General features: G+C 37.1%; 1 protein-coding gene across 2 annotated transcripts in view; it reads right to left on the reverse strand.

Moving 5' to 3' along the window:
• Positions 1 to 13,228, reverse strand: part of LOC126416240 (uncharacterized) — a 32,477-nt gene extending 19,249 nt beyond the window's left edge. The window contains exon 1 of one of the 2 annotated variants that reach the window (XM_050083851.1): positions 12,762 to 12,864. The gene's annotated coding sequence lies outside the window, so the exon portion shown is untranslated. Of the gene's footprint in view, positions 1 to 12,761; positions 12,865 to 13,082 lie in introns of those variants that run through there. The other variant, XM_050083850.1, reaches the window with a different exon arrangement.
• Between the last annotated feature and the right edge of the window lie 1,735 nt (positions 13,229 to 14,963).

A 14,963-nucleotide genomic window follows, 5' to 3' on the forward strand; every position in this document is an offset into this window, starting at 1 on the left:
ATATTAGTATGAAATTTTGGAATAAGTTTGGGTATTATATCTAAATGTTAAAAAAATTACCCTAAAGATATATTTAAATCTTCCAAATGAAAAAAAAATTACAAGGGGTGTTTTTTTCTTTTTTTTCGTTATGGATGTTTAGTTTTACAAAAACTGCAATATCTAGAGACTCAGACCTGATAGAAAGCTCAAATTTGTTTAAAATACTCTTAATTGTATAGGCTATTAGACAGAAGAAAAATTATGTTGGCTTTTTAACCTGTTTAATAGTTATCTAATTTTTAAAATAATATTAATTATATTTTAAAAATAAAAAGTACCAAGTGACTTAGACACCGAAAATAAGTTTTTGTCTTCTTGGAGTAACAATGTACACTTGGATTTTGTTTTGTTACTCCTGTGTTTTGAAGTAAAAAATTATTACAGTGTTAAATAGTGCTTGGATAGTATTTTATTAAGTTTATTCGAACTTTCAGTAAGTACTGTTACTTAGTTTACAGAGATTCTTTTCCAATATCTTATAAAAGTAACCAGAACAGTAATCAGACCAAAAGTGAAATCAGTATGTCAGATATTCAAACCTGTAGCGTAGGGTTATTTAAAAAATCTGACTGTTTCCAAACAACCTACACACCTTCAAAAAAGTTACAACCGGTATCTGAATTGAGTGAGGAAGAAAAAGATTTGATCCACTTACGATCTGGAATTAATCTGTGTGAATTTAAGAATATATGTTCACACCACAGCTACTACTTTTTAAATGTTTTTGAAAAGTATCAAACAGCATGTGTAGACCCACTAAAAAACACAAAAAGCCCATCAAAAAATCGTTGAGAAGTGTAGGCTTGGATCTTTCTAAACAATTACTGACAAAAAATATTAGCATAAAAGCTGGACAAAAGCTTTGCTCAACATGCCGTAACCTTTGTGAGGAAAAATTAAGAGTTGAAGTCAATGAAAGTGAAACAGATGATGAAGTCATGGTTGAATTAGAATCATTGGAATCCAGAAATGAATCCCTCGCACAAACAAACATTGCTCTTGATAATTTAGGTTTAACACCGATAAAGCTTCATGGCTTGTCAGAACAAAGTAAAGGGTCTTATTTTAAAAGGAAGGTTAGCAGTATTGAAAAGACTGCAAAAAAGGCAGTTTCAAAAGCATTAAAATATGATGCACCAAGTTCTGATGATGACAAAGAAGATACAATTGTGGTTGAGAAAGCAAAGGATTTTGATGTAATGATTTCTCTTATGAAAGAGAAGATTTCATCTGTTGGGAGGTCTAGAAAAATCCCGATTCTGACCTTGGCTCCAGATTCTTGGAGTCAAAATAAAGTGATGAAAGAATTTAATGTAAGTGAGTACATGGTGCGAAAAGCTAAAATCTGAAAAGGGTATTTTGGAAATTCCTGGTCCAAAAAAAGGTAAAACTCTTTCTGAAAATACAGTAAGACTTGTAACAGATTTTTATGAAAAGGATGAAAGTTCCAGAGTGCTAACTGGAACAAAAGACAAAGTAAATGTTCAAAAAAATGTGTACATGCAAAAAAGAATCATTTTGTGTAACTTGAGAGAACTCTATTATTCTTTCAAATGGGAGAATCCCGAGATAGAAGTAGGATTTTCAAAATTTTGTTTCTTGAAACCTAAATGGTGTATCCTTGCTGGTGCTGCAGGCACACACACTGTATGTGTATGCAGTATCCACCAGAATGTTAAACTATTACTGGATGCTGTGAAAATTGAAGAATCTTATAAAGACCTAATTAAGATGCTTGTGTGCAACACGGAAAACCAAAACTGCATGCTACATCATTGCGACAGCTGTCCTGCAATTACTGCACTAACTGAGTACTTAACTGAAAAACTAAGTGAACATTATGATTTAGAAGAAGAAATTGTAATCAGTCAGTAGGTTAACACAGACAGGGCAGAAATGATCAAACAGTCTATCAGTGTTGAAGACTACATTTCTTTATTGGTTAGGTCATTGGAAAAGCTCACCCTGCACTTGTTTATAGCAAAATCCCAATCAGCAGCCTTTAAAAGATTGAAAGAAGACCCACCACCCAAAACAGCAATTATTGTGATGGATTTCAGTGAAAATTATTCCTTTGTTATACAAAATGAGATCCAAAGTTACCACTGGAATAGAGGTGGTTGTACTCTACACCCAGTTGGAGTTTTTCTAAGAAATGAGGAAAACAATGCTTTTGTTTCCAACCACTGTTTTATTAGTGATGACCAAGAACATGACACTGGTTTTGTTAACTTTGTACAAAAAGAAATTACAAAGTGGCTGTCCTTACATCATACTGACATTGACTCAGTTCACTACTTTACAGATGGTTGTGCTGAGCAGTACAAAAATAGAAACAGTTTTAAAAATTTGACTGAACACTTGAGAGACTTTAATTTGAAGGCCCAACACTCTTTTTTTGCAACAAGTCATGGGAAGTCAATTTGTGATGGCCTAGGAGGAACTATTAAAAGAATTTTAAGGAAAGCCAGTCTATAGCTTTCAGACGAAGAACAAATAATGACAGCAATCGATGTGTACAAGTTTTGTGAAAAAAATATTGAAAACATTCATTTTCTCTTTATTGACAAAAAAGAAGCTGATTTGCTACGGTTAAAACTAGAAAAACATTTTTCAGCAACCCGAACCATTCCTGGAACAAGAAGTTTTCATAACTTCAAACCACTTCCAACAAACAACCGTGAAATTAGAAGGACTACAGATAGTGTAAAACCCTCCTTAGTCTTTTCTTTCCATTCTTCTTCTGATTGGGTTCGTGTTGAACCATCCAGAAATAGCTATGTGGCTGCAAATTATTATGGTAACTGGTACTTTGGACTGGTAAAAACAATATTCAATGATGAAGAACATGCAGAAATTCTATTTCTACATCCTTCAGGACCAGCTGCATCATTTTATTGACCTGAAAGAGAAGATTCTTGCATAGTGCCTTTGGAGCACATAGTCTGTGTAGTAGACGCACCTCAATCAAGCGGCACTGGACGACTGTATTACTTCAAAAAAGACTGTATCAAAAGAACTGAAAGCTCTTGGATGAAGTGGAAAAACAGTTTGAATCAGCATTAATGTTTATTAAAAAGACAAAATTACTCCAAAAATTCAATGATTCAAGCAATCAGTTGGGTTAGACATAAGTGTCGTAAGTACACAATCTTTGTACATAATTCTAATGTAATCTACTATAATTAATAAACATGTTAAAAAGCCATCATTATTTTTATTTTATCAAGTAGCCTATATATTTAAGAGTAAATTAAAACAAATTTGAGCATTCTATCAGGTCTGAGACTCTAGATATTGCAATTCTTATAAAACAAAACATCCGTTAAAAAAAAAAAAAAAAAAAATATACATATGTATTTTTTTTTCATAGAAAATATTAATATATTTTAATAGTATCATTTTTATCTTAAATATGTATAATAAATAAACTTGCTGCAAAAATTCATGATGTTATCTAACAGAGTTTTTAAGATAAGCAATTTTAAAGTTTTGAATACAAATTAAATTTACCATTTCCGAAGGTTCGGAAAACGCAAAACATAAAATCTTTAAAAATTTATTAAAAAAAACTGTAAGAGATACAGCAAAAAAAATTTGCAGGTGTTGTCAGGAAGGTATTAGAACCATTTGAGCCAAATTTCATGAAAATCTAAGGAGGTGGGTGTAAAATTTATTTTTTATTGGGTGATTTGATGTGGAAATGACCCATGAGTGAACAACAGAAGGTCTTGTGGCATCCCTTTCAAGAGTTATTCTGTTCAGAAGTTATGTTTTCTAAGTCCAACTGTGACAGAGAATCTTTAGAGATGTATGAGACAAGTGCAAACACACTACTGGCCATTAAAATTGCTACACCACGAAGATGACGTGCTACAGACACGAAATTTAACCAACAGGAAGAAGATGCTGTGATATGCAAATGATTAACTTTTCAGGACATGAGGAAAGTTTCCAACCGATTGCTCATACACAAACAGCAGTTGACCGACGTTGCCAACTGAAACGTTGTTGTGATGTCTCGTGTAAGGAGGAGAAATGCGTACCATCACGTTTCCGACTTTGATAAAGGTCGAATTGTAGCCTATTGCGATTGCAGTTTATCGTATCGCGACATTGCTGCTCGCGTTGGTCGAGATCCAATGACTGTTAGCAGAATATGGAATCGATGGGTTCAGGAGGGTAATATGGAATTTTGTGCTGGATCCCAACGGCCTCGTATCACTAGCAGTCAAGATGACACGCATCTTATCCGCATGGCTGTAATGATTCGTGCAGCCACATCTCGATCCCCGAGTCAAAAGATGGGGACATTTGCAAGACAACAACCATCTGCAGGAACAGTTTGACGACGTTTGCAGCAGCATGGACTGTCAGCTCGGAGACCATGGCTGTGGTTACCCTTGATGCTGCATCACAGACAGGAGCGCCTGCGATGGTGTATTCAACGACGAATCCGGTTGCACAAACGGCAAAATGTCATTTCTTTGGATGAATCCAGGTTCTGTTTACAGCATCATGATGGCTGCATCCGTGTTTGGCGACATCGCGGTGAACGCACACTGGAAGCGTGTATTCGTCATCGCCATACTGGCGTATCACTTGGCGTGATGGTATGGGGTGCCATTGGTTATACGTCTCAGTCACCTCTTGTTCGCATTGACGGCACTTTGAACAGTGGACGTTACATTTCAGATGTGTTACCACCCGCGGATCTACCCTTCATTCGATACCTGCGAAACCCTACATTTCAGCAGGATAATGCACGACCACATGTTGCAGGTCCTGTACGGGCCTTTCTGGATACAGAAAAAGTTCGACTGCTGCCCTGGCCAGCACATTCTCCAGATCTGTCACCAATTGAAAACATCTGGTCAACGGTGGCCGAGCAACTGGCTCGTCACAATACGCCAGTCACTACTCTTGATGAACTGTGGTATCGTGTTGAAGCTGCATGGGCAGCTAGTTGTATCTGTACACGCCATCCAAGCTCTGTTTGACTCAATGCCCAGGCGTATCAAGGCTGTTCTTACGGCCAGAGGTGGTTGTTCTGGGTACTGATTTCTCAGGATCTATGCCCCAAATTGCGTGAAAATGTAATCACATGTCAGTTCCAATATGACTTATTTGTCCAATGAATACCAGATTATCATCTGCATTTCTTCTTCATGTAGCAATTTTAATGGCCAGTAGTGTACATTTTACCATCAAGGTGCAGCTATGTTGAACTACCACAACTGTGTACATAAATAATGAATCATAATTAAAGATTGGTGATACATGTTGTTTATCAAAGTCATAGATCCTCTACCATGAAACCTACTACCATTTACGGTATTACATAATTAACAAAAATGCCACACCTTCCACAACAAATATGCTGTTAATATAACTGTGGGACTCAACTGTTGGTCATCAACTACTGCATAATTGTGCAATTACGCCCTGTATTAAAAAAGAAAATAACTTATTATGTACTACATTGGTGATAATTCCATGATGAAATCAAAGAAAAATGGGGAAAAGGCAACCACCACCAATACCTAGTGTCTGGTGGATATGAACATAACAACACAGAGGCACAGTGTGTGTCAGCAACACATGTGTAAATGGTGACTGGATTTCCTCATTCTACTGTAATAATGATATGATTGGTAAATTACATTTGCTTTTAATATAGTTTGCATTACTGGAGATTCTGTCTTATGTATATGGAGAAACAGTAAAAAAAAAAAAAAAAACTTTGCGCCAGCATAAAAGAGCTCCCTCTTATACCATCCATATGTATGCAGAATCATGACAAATTATCTTTATGCTCTGTATTGTGATGAACCCCCACCATGAACCATGAACCATGGACCATGTAAGCTACTACAAACAGCATAGTGAGCGCATTATTGTGGCCAAGATAGATACGAAGCCCACACCTACCACAGTAGTACAAGTTTATATGCCAACTAGCTCTGCCGATGATGAAGAAATTGATGAAATGTATGATGAGATAAAAGAAATTATTCAGGTAGTGAAGGGACATGAAAATTTAATAGTCATGGGTGACTGGAATTCGAGAGTAGGAAAAGAGAGAGAAGGGAACATAGTAGGTGAATATGGATTGGAGCTAAGAAATGAAAGAGGAAGCCACTTGGTAGAGTTTTGCACAGAGCGTAACTTAATCATAGCTAACACTTGGTTCAAGAATCATGAAAGAAGGTTGTATACATGGAAGAATCCTGGAGATACTAGAAGGTATCAGATAGATTATATAATGGTAAGACAGAGATTTAGGAACCAGGTTTTAAATTGTAAGACATTTCCAGGGGCAGAAGTGGACTCTGACCACAATCTATTGGTTATGAACTGTAGATTAAAATGGAAGAAACTGCAAAAAGGTGGGAATTTAAGGAGATGGGACCTGGATAAACTGACTAAACCAGAGGTTGTACAGAGTTTTAGGGAGAGCATAAGGGAACAATTGACAGGAATGGGGGAAAGAAGCACAGTAGAAGAAGAATGGTTAGCTCTGAGGGATGAAGTAGTGAAGGCAGCAGAGGATCAAGTAGGTAAAAAGACAAGGGCTAGTAGAAATCCTTGGGTAACAGCAGAAATATTGAATTTAATTGATGAAAGGAGAAAATATAAAAATGCAGTAAATGAAGCAGGCAAAAAGGAATACAAACGTCTCAAAAATGAGATCGACAGGAAGTGCAAAATGGCTAAGCAGGGATGGCTAGAGGACAAATGTAAGGATGTAGAGGCTTATCTCACTACGGGTAAGATAGATACTGCCTACAGGAAAATTAAAGAGATCTTTGGAGAAAAGAGACCCACTTGTATGAATATCAACAACTCAGATGGAAACCCAGTTCTAAGCAAAGAAGGGAAAGCAGAAAGGTGGAAGGAGTATATAGAGGGTCTATACAAGGGCGATGTACTTGGGGACAATATTATGGAAATGGAAGAGGATGTAGATGAAGATGAAATGGGAGATACGATACTACGTGAAGAGTTTGACAGAGCACTGAAAGACCTGAGTCAAAACAAGGCCCCGAAAGTAGACAACATTCCATTAGAACTACTGACGGCCTTGGGAGAGCCAGTCCTGACAAAACTCTACCGTCTGGTGAGCAAGATGTATGAGACAGGTGAAATACCCTCAGACTTTAAGAAGAATATAATAATTCCAATCCCAAAGAAAGCAGGTGTTGACAAATGCGAAAGTTACCGAACTATCAGTTTAATAGGTCACGGCTGCAAAATACTAACGCGAATTCTTTACAGACTAACGGAAAAACTGGCAGAAGCCCACCTTGGGAAAGATCAGTTTGGATTCCGTAGAAATATTGGAACATGTGAGGCAATACTGACCCTATGATTCACCTTAGAAGAAAGATTAAGGAAAGGCAAACCTACGTTTCTAGCATTTGTAGACTTAGAGAAAGCTTTTGACAATATTGACTGGAATACTCTCTTTCAAATTCTAAAGGTGGCAGGGGTAGAATACAGGGAGCGAAAGGCTATTTACAATTTGTACAGAAACCAGATGGCAGTTATAAGAGTCGAGGGGCATGAAAGGGAAGCAGTGGTTGGGAAGGGAGTGAGACAGGGTTGTAGCCTCTCCCCGATGTTATTGAATCTTTATATTGAGCAAGCAGTAAAGGAAATAAAAGAAAAATTTGGAGTAAGTATTAAAATCCATGGAGAAGAAATAAAAATTCTGAGGTTTGCCGATGACATTGTAATTCTATCAGAGACAGCAAAGGACTTGGAAGAGCAGTTGAACAGAATGGACAGTGTCTTGAAAGGAGGGTATAAGATGAACATCAATAAAAGCAAAACGAGGATAATGGAATGTAGTCGAAGTAAGTCGGGTGATGCTGAGGGAATTAGATTAGGAAATGAGACAAAGTAGTAAATGAGTTTTGCTATTTCGGGAGCACAATAACTGATGATGTTGAAGTAGAGAGGATATAAAATGAAGACTGGAAATGGCAAGGAAAGCGTTTCTGGAGAAGAGAAATTTGTTAACATCGAGTATAGATTTAAGTGTCAGGAAGTCGTTTCTGAAAGTATTTGTATGGAGTGTAGCCATGTATGGAAGTGAAACGTGGACGATAAATAGTTTGGACAAGAAGAGAATAGAAGCTTTTGAAATGTGGTGCTACAGAAGAATGCTGATGATTAGATGGGTAGATCACATAACTTATGATGAAGTATTGAATAGAATTGGGGAGAAGAGGAGTTAGTGGCACAACTTGACACAAAGAAGGGACCGGTTAGTAGGACATGTTCTGAGGCATCGAGGGATCACAAATTTAGCATTGGAGGGCAGTGTGGAGGGTAAAAATCGTAGAGGGAGACCAAGAGATGAATACACTAAGCAGATTCAGAAGGATGTATGTTGCAGTAAGTACTGGGAGATGAAGAAGCTTGCACACGATAGGATAGCATGGAGAGCTGCATCAAACCAGTCTCAGGACTGAAGACCACAACAGCAACAACATTGTGATGATGTACACCAAAGCTCATTTTAAACATATTTACAAACACCAGAATTATATTAGAGAATAAACTTTTTTTTTTTTTATTTATCGGTATAATAATTTCATTGTTTCTGAAGAATTCTTTGCAACAGATTCTTCTACCAACTCTACACAGCATTCTTCACACTCTTTTTACTCAACAAATATACCATTTGTACCTCAACATGATATGAGCAGCACAACATACATAAATATTTCCCATATATTTTTGCACTATTTCTGTACTTGTAATATAGTTCTTCAACCTGGTGCCACAGTCATCACAAGTTTTTCACAGATAGAAGAAGGCAAGATACGAAAATGGCATGTGCCAAGTACATGGATTAAAGTCTTCGTAACTTTTGTATTATAGAAACAGAGTCCTAATTGATAACAGTCTTTGTTTAATTATTTGCTTTGGTGGTATTAGAGACCGTAAATCTTAATGTGTACTACAAATGTAATGCATTATTAAGACAATAAGTACTGGTCTTTCTCATAGTTAATGGTAGACCAACTCCAGCCTGCCAGGGGGTGAACTACAATAAAGGCACACAATGATCATAACATACACTCATAGAGAAAATGTGGCGAATGCTTTAGGGAAAAATTAGGACACAATACTGAAATGGCAATTCAGTGGAAATATCAACAACGGAAAGCTATTTTCCTGGAATTCTTTTACTGAATATAAAATGCAAACAATCAGGAAATGTAGAGAAATAAAATCTCTGATGATTATTGAAAGTGTACCTATTTAAGAAAAATGGGGGGAACTACTTTCAACAAAGGGAAATACAGAAACGTCCGATCCCACCCGTCTGCTTTGACCCATGACGTCACAAATATGGCGGAAACAAAAACAAACACACACACTTTCCACAAGAAGCCTAATGACACTAACGGGACAAGCGCGGGAAATGGGGTGTTTTGGGTGGGGGGCAAACTAAATATAAACAAATTTAGACGCCTTGCGTAGCTACAACGTGTAAGTGAAGACAGCCATGCATGAATACCCACCCACCTCCCCAGGGGTCGTAACCCCTGCAACCCATAGAAGATAAAGATGCTTCAGTAGCTGATTAGTGTTTTTTGTCTTTTTTTAAAAAAAAAAAAAGTCTCACGGGATAGAACGAACAGATCAGAAAGATAAATATAATAAACTAAAACAGAAATTCGAGGAACAGATGATTAAAATAAGTAATAAGTGTTTTCAAATAAAAAAAAATCTCACGAGATAGAACGAACAGATCAGAAAAGTAAATAAAATAAGATAAAACAGAACTGGAGACAGCCACACTCAAACCAAACTCCGCACCGTCATGACGTCACACACGACAACACCCTTACGTCACGGGTCAAAGCCGACGCGTTGGATCGGATGCTTCTGTCGACCCCAACAAAGTTCACATCTGTGTGTTACTGTAAAACAATATCCTGTCTAGCAAACAATGCATACAAGAATTGTACAAAAATATGAAAACGTGATGAGAAATTCATGCTTAAATATAAATGCAGATGCTAGCCAAGCCTGCAGGTTCCCCTGTTGTATTTGACCACAAATGGTGCCTGTACAATGTCCTCAATATTCTGCAACTGTCAGTCTGGTCCGAACAGTGTTCTGAGTAGTAGTGAGTGCATTACGTTGGAGCTATGTAATGTCAAAGATAGCCAAATTGCTGGTGGTCGTATGGTGTTTGCTTCAATAGTGAAGGTAGCTGTAGTGTTTAGTGTTTCAAGAAGCATGATATTGAAAATCTATACAGCATAAAAAAAAGCCGAAAAGCATCGATGAAACATAAGAGGATGACAGCTGCAAAAGTCACTGTAGATCTCAAAGTCACACTCATGAATTCAGTCAGCATTAAAACAGCATGAAGGTATCTCCAGAAGCAGGGGATTGTATGGCGAGCTGGAATTCCAAAACCACTCATCAGTGACATAAATCTGTCACAGGAAAACATGGTGCCAAAGGCATAAAACCTGGACTATGGAGCAAGGCACTGAGTCTTGTCTCACACTATTTAAAACTTCTGGCTGAGTTTATGTCTCAAGAGTGAAATATGGTGGGTGTTTGGTGACAATTTTGGCAACCATATCACGGTAGGCCATGGGCGCCATGGGTACTCTAAAAGGTCACATTACTGCCAAGAATTATGTGACCATTTTGACTGATCAGACCCATACCATGGTACGATGTTTGTTTCTCAACGGTAATGCTGTGTCCCAAGATATATTTCACATCACCCTGGACTGGTTTTGCGAGCACGAGGATGAACTGTCACATCACCCCTACCAAACACACTGTCCCTAGATCTAAAAATTATTGTGCCTTTGTGACTAGGCTACTTTGAAGAGAAGGGTGCATGATCACTATCCACCTCCATTGCCTCTACCTGAATATGCCACTATTTTGCAGGAAGAATGTTACGATCCCCTTGAAAACAATACAGAACCCATATTTATCCATTCCAAGATGACTGGAAGCCGTTTCAAATGCCACCTGTAATAGGCATGGTAATGCGCTGCATTTTTTGTGTCCCCACACGTTTTGTTCACCCCTGTATTATTCACTTTGCCTGTGGGAAATGGAGACAGTTGTGAGAATTTTTGGAAATGTGACTTGCATTATAAGATGAGAATATGGTTACATTAGGTGACATACTATCAGACAAAGGTCTAGCTCATCCATCTGAACAACAAAAAGCTGTAATGGAACATATACTTCATTTGCCTTTGTACCACACCCAATGTTAGATACCTTTCCCCATCTTCAATACCACTTTGCCAACACACAACCAGTTATCTTTTACCCTAAACTAGGCCTCATGCTATGCTACAAATCAGTATTTCACTGTAACTAAGATGTCATGTTCACCAGTCACAATCAAATTGTCATTTATCAGTGTAATATATGTCTCAGGCTCTGCTCTACATTAGCCTGTCATCCCATTAAACATCCCAAACAGCTGTAGACACCAAAATGGTGGTTAATGTTTGAGCTCGTATTACATCACACTCCACATCATTATTACGACATCTGGTTCCGTAGGTTCAGGTGACCCATAATTTTTGCAAGAATTCTCCTTATTTACAACTTCCTTCAACAAGTTCTCCTCCATCATGAAATCAATGGAACATAATGGTATGGTATAGTGAAATAATTGCAGCACTGAGATTTAGTAATAGGCCTACATATTTTTCAACTTTTCTGATGTGTGTGTTATTGGTGAGATTAATATGAGCTTATACACTGACACTGTGAACACCTGGTCAGTGATTTCTGTAGATGTCTACAGAGATGAGAAAATGTTAAACGTCAAAACTATGGAACAAATATACTGCGAGCTCTCCAAGAAAGCAAAATGAAGTTAAAAAAATTATACATTTAAGACTTGGAAATTACCAGACTGACTACTACACAAAACTAATTCTCTTGTTGTTTCAATGAAATTAAGAGTCATGGTTTAAGAAAACCATGTGTGTTGTGCAACAGAATTTAACACAGTCATCCTAAGAATGATACATAAATCATGGCTACCTTTAATCAATCATTCTAATTTGTGTAAAAGCTTGCATTTATGGAAATACGCATTTCAATTTGGAAAGAGTGCTTAAAAGTGGGAGCAATAAATACAATGACTTCAATCTCAGGGCAAGCCCTGAGAAATAATTTGCATATCATAATCTCTGACGAAGCTTGCACAGGATAGAGTAGCATGGAGAGCTGCATCAAACCAGTCTCAGGACTGAAGACCACAACAACAACAACAACAACAACAATCTCAAGGCATAACGTGTGAAACTTCAGAGGAGACATTTCACTTTTCGACACGTTTCACAGCTTAAAAGACTGCAGTAATTTTAAAGGTATGGCTATTTATCAATAGTCTCTCTCATCCTTCATTTACTGCAGATTTACACTGCAAATGGGTAGAGGTGCGTAGTAGTAGGCCTACATTCTTCTCGGCAATGGCTACTCAAAGTGGTCTACTATGTTTACAGTGCAAATAAAAAATTGTCCTTTCGATATGGATACAATATTGAATTTACTACGTAGTGCGGTTACTTAGGTTGATCATAAATCGAAATAGTACACACAACCAATTCACTCACGTATTCTGCGAGAACCTTGTTTAAGTTCACACACAGAACAACGGATTCTACACGTAATTCTGTGAGAAACTTGCAAATACGTACCACTCAGAGTTGACAACAATCTTTGTTTTACAAAAATCGTGGTGTGTGATATTCCTAAAGCCACAAAACTATTTGCAACAAAATGAAGGAACAGGCCAAAAGTTATTTAAAGCTAGATATCAAACTTCGGCATACGTACACTACATAAAACTTAATTTTGAAAACTAATAATGCCGATTGTCACAATACACAAGCCCCACGACAACGCCGAAATATATATATTTCAGGGGAGTATACATTGAAGTAAACAATCAAATGCATACTAAGGCAGTAAACAGTGTCTGCTAAAATTAAATAAATTGTGCAATTTTACCTACGTACCAAAACATACAATGACACACCCCCACGTCACTGACAGATCATATCCATCAATACAGCCCAGACATAACACCAGCAAAATGGCGCTGTTACATGCAACTGTTTTTGGCGCCAGTGTAATGGTTCATTTCTTCATACTGATTTCCCATTCTAGCACTGTATTATTCAATGCATCATCTAATTTCAACTTTAACTGTTCCTTGATCAAATTTACGCATAACAGTACTTTGTTCTCCCAATAAAATAATTCACTATACAAAAAAGTACTGTTTATTCGGAGTGATATGCTTCGTATCACCACTGTCACAATATCATTTATGTGCAGCACTGTTGTTTCCGGCAGACGCACGCATGATGCGTGAAGTAAATACAGCGTTTTTTCTTTTCTTCTATTTCTACGCGTTAGCGTTGTCACGACCGATCTATGGACACTCCGTTGCACGATGTCCTAGTATTACACGGAAATTTTTGCTTTGCTTGCTTTTTTGAAATCCTCTTTGACTTATTCCCCTTTTCGTGCTTTAAAAATGCTGTAGATTGTGTTGTGTTTTATTCATGCAATAGAATTCCGTAGAACAAAGTTTTTCAATGAGTAATGATCAAATTCCTTTTCCTGCACAGATAAGATTTGATCATTTAATATTCTTTCAGACAAAATATTCTCTTCGTGGTTCGATAATTCATCTTTGAGGTCTACAAATAACTTTTACAGCTTCGCTACATGTGTGCTGATATCTTCTCTTTCGTTGGGTTTGACTCAAAAAAACTTATCATTCAACATGTTTAAGCACTGTGCACTGCTACGTTCAAATCGCGCACATAGTTTGTTCAGATTTCTTTAGTTTTATTGCACGTCGACACAAGTTCAGCAACTGATTTACTTAGCGCACTTGCTGTCCGAGTTGCTGATTTTGCGTCATCCTAAAACCATGCTGCATTCACTGCCTTTTGTTCACCTGTCTGTTGGAGCGGCAATCTCGCAAGTTCACGTTCATATGAACGAAGACATTTTGCCTACTAGTCAGGACTTCAAGTTTATCAGTATGCACTTTATAATTGCCATTGGTAACCATTGCCTTATAGAAGGCTCCCATTGTCGTACAACTTGTCCAAACTAAATAATTGCTTCTGCCAACGAACACTGTCTTCTTCTGAAACTAGTTTTGTTTAATTAGACGTAGACTCGGCCTATAAACTGTTGCAAAAATTATTAAGTTCGAGCAACACAGTTCCATTAACGAACGGTTCATTCCCAGAAAACAAACTATTCAGCACCAAAAACTTATTGCAGAGAGTTTCTATAGAACTCAAGGATATATCGAAAATACCATGGAATAACAGGCTACACTGAACCCTTAAACATTTTTCCATTTATTACAACGACACTCAGCAATAAGCACAGTAATGACATCAGTAAAGTGTGGCTTTTAGGTGAAGATGTTTAGCTGTTTTTGGCACCGGTATAATGATTCATTTCGTTATACCGATAATTGCATGGGCTTATCAGTGAATGAAGTGGTATGAAATATGCTGCTGTCAGTTACAATTCTCAATTTAAACAATGACATGTTAACGAATTTATTAATTATTATTAATTCATAGTTTCAAAATTATGAGTGAGAGTATTTTACAAATATTAAAAACTGGAACAGCAACCAGAACATTACTCACTACTAATTAATTTTAAAACAACCTATACATCATGTAGGCTAATTAAACAGTCATTGATCAACTGGTGCAAATAATCAGTGTGGTCATACAATTAATTCAATTCATCCTTTTCGTACTAATAGTAATCTTTTGAATCATGGAAAAATTTACGAATAGACCCACCCTTAAATTATACGACCGATATTTCATTATATGTTAAAAGAAGTTGCTTCT

The sequence above is a fragment of the Schistocerca serialis genome, chromosome 8, assembly GCF_023864345.2.
Source record: "Schistocerca serialis cubense isolate TAMUIC-IGC-003099 chromosome 8, iqSchSeri2.2, whole genome shotgun sequence".
NCBI lineage: Eukaryota > Metazoa > Arthropoda > Insecta > Orthoptera > Acrididae > Schistocerca > Schistocerca serialis.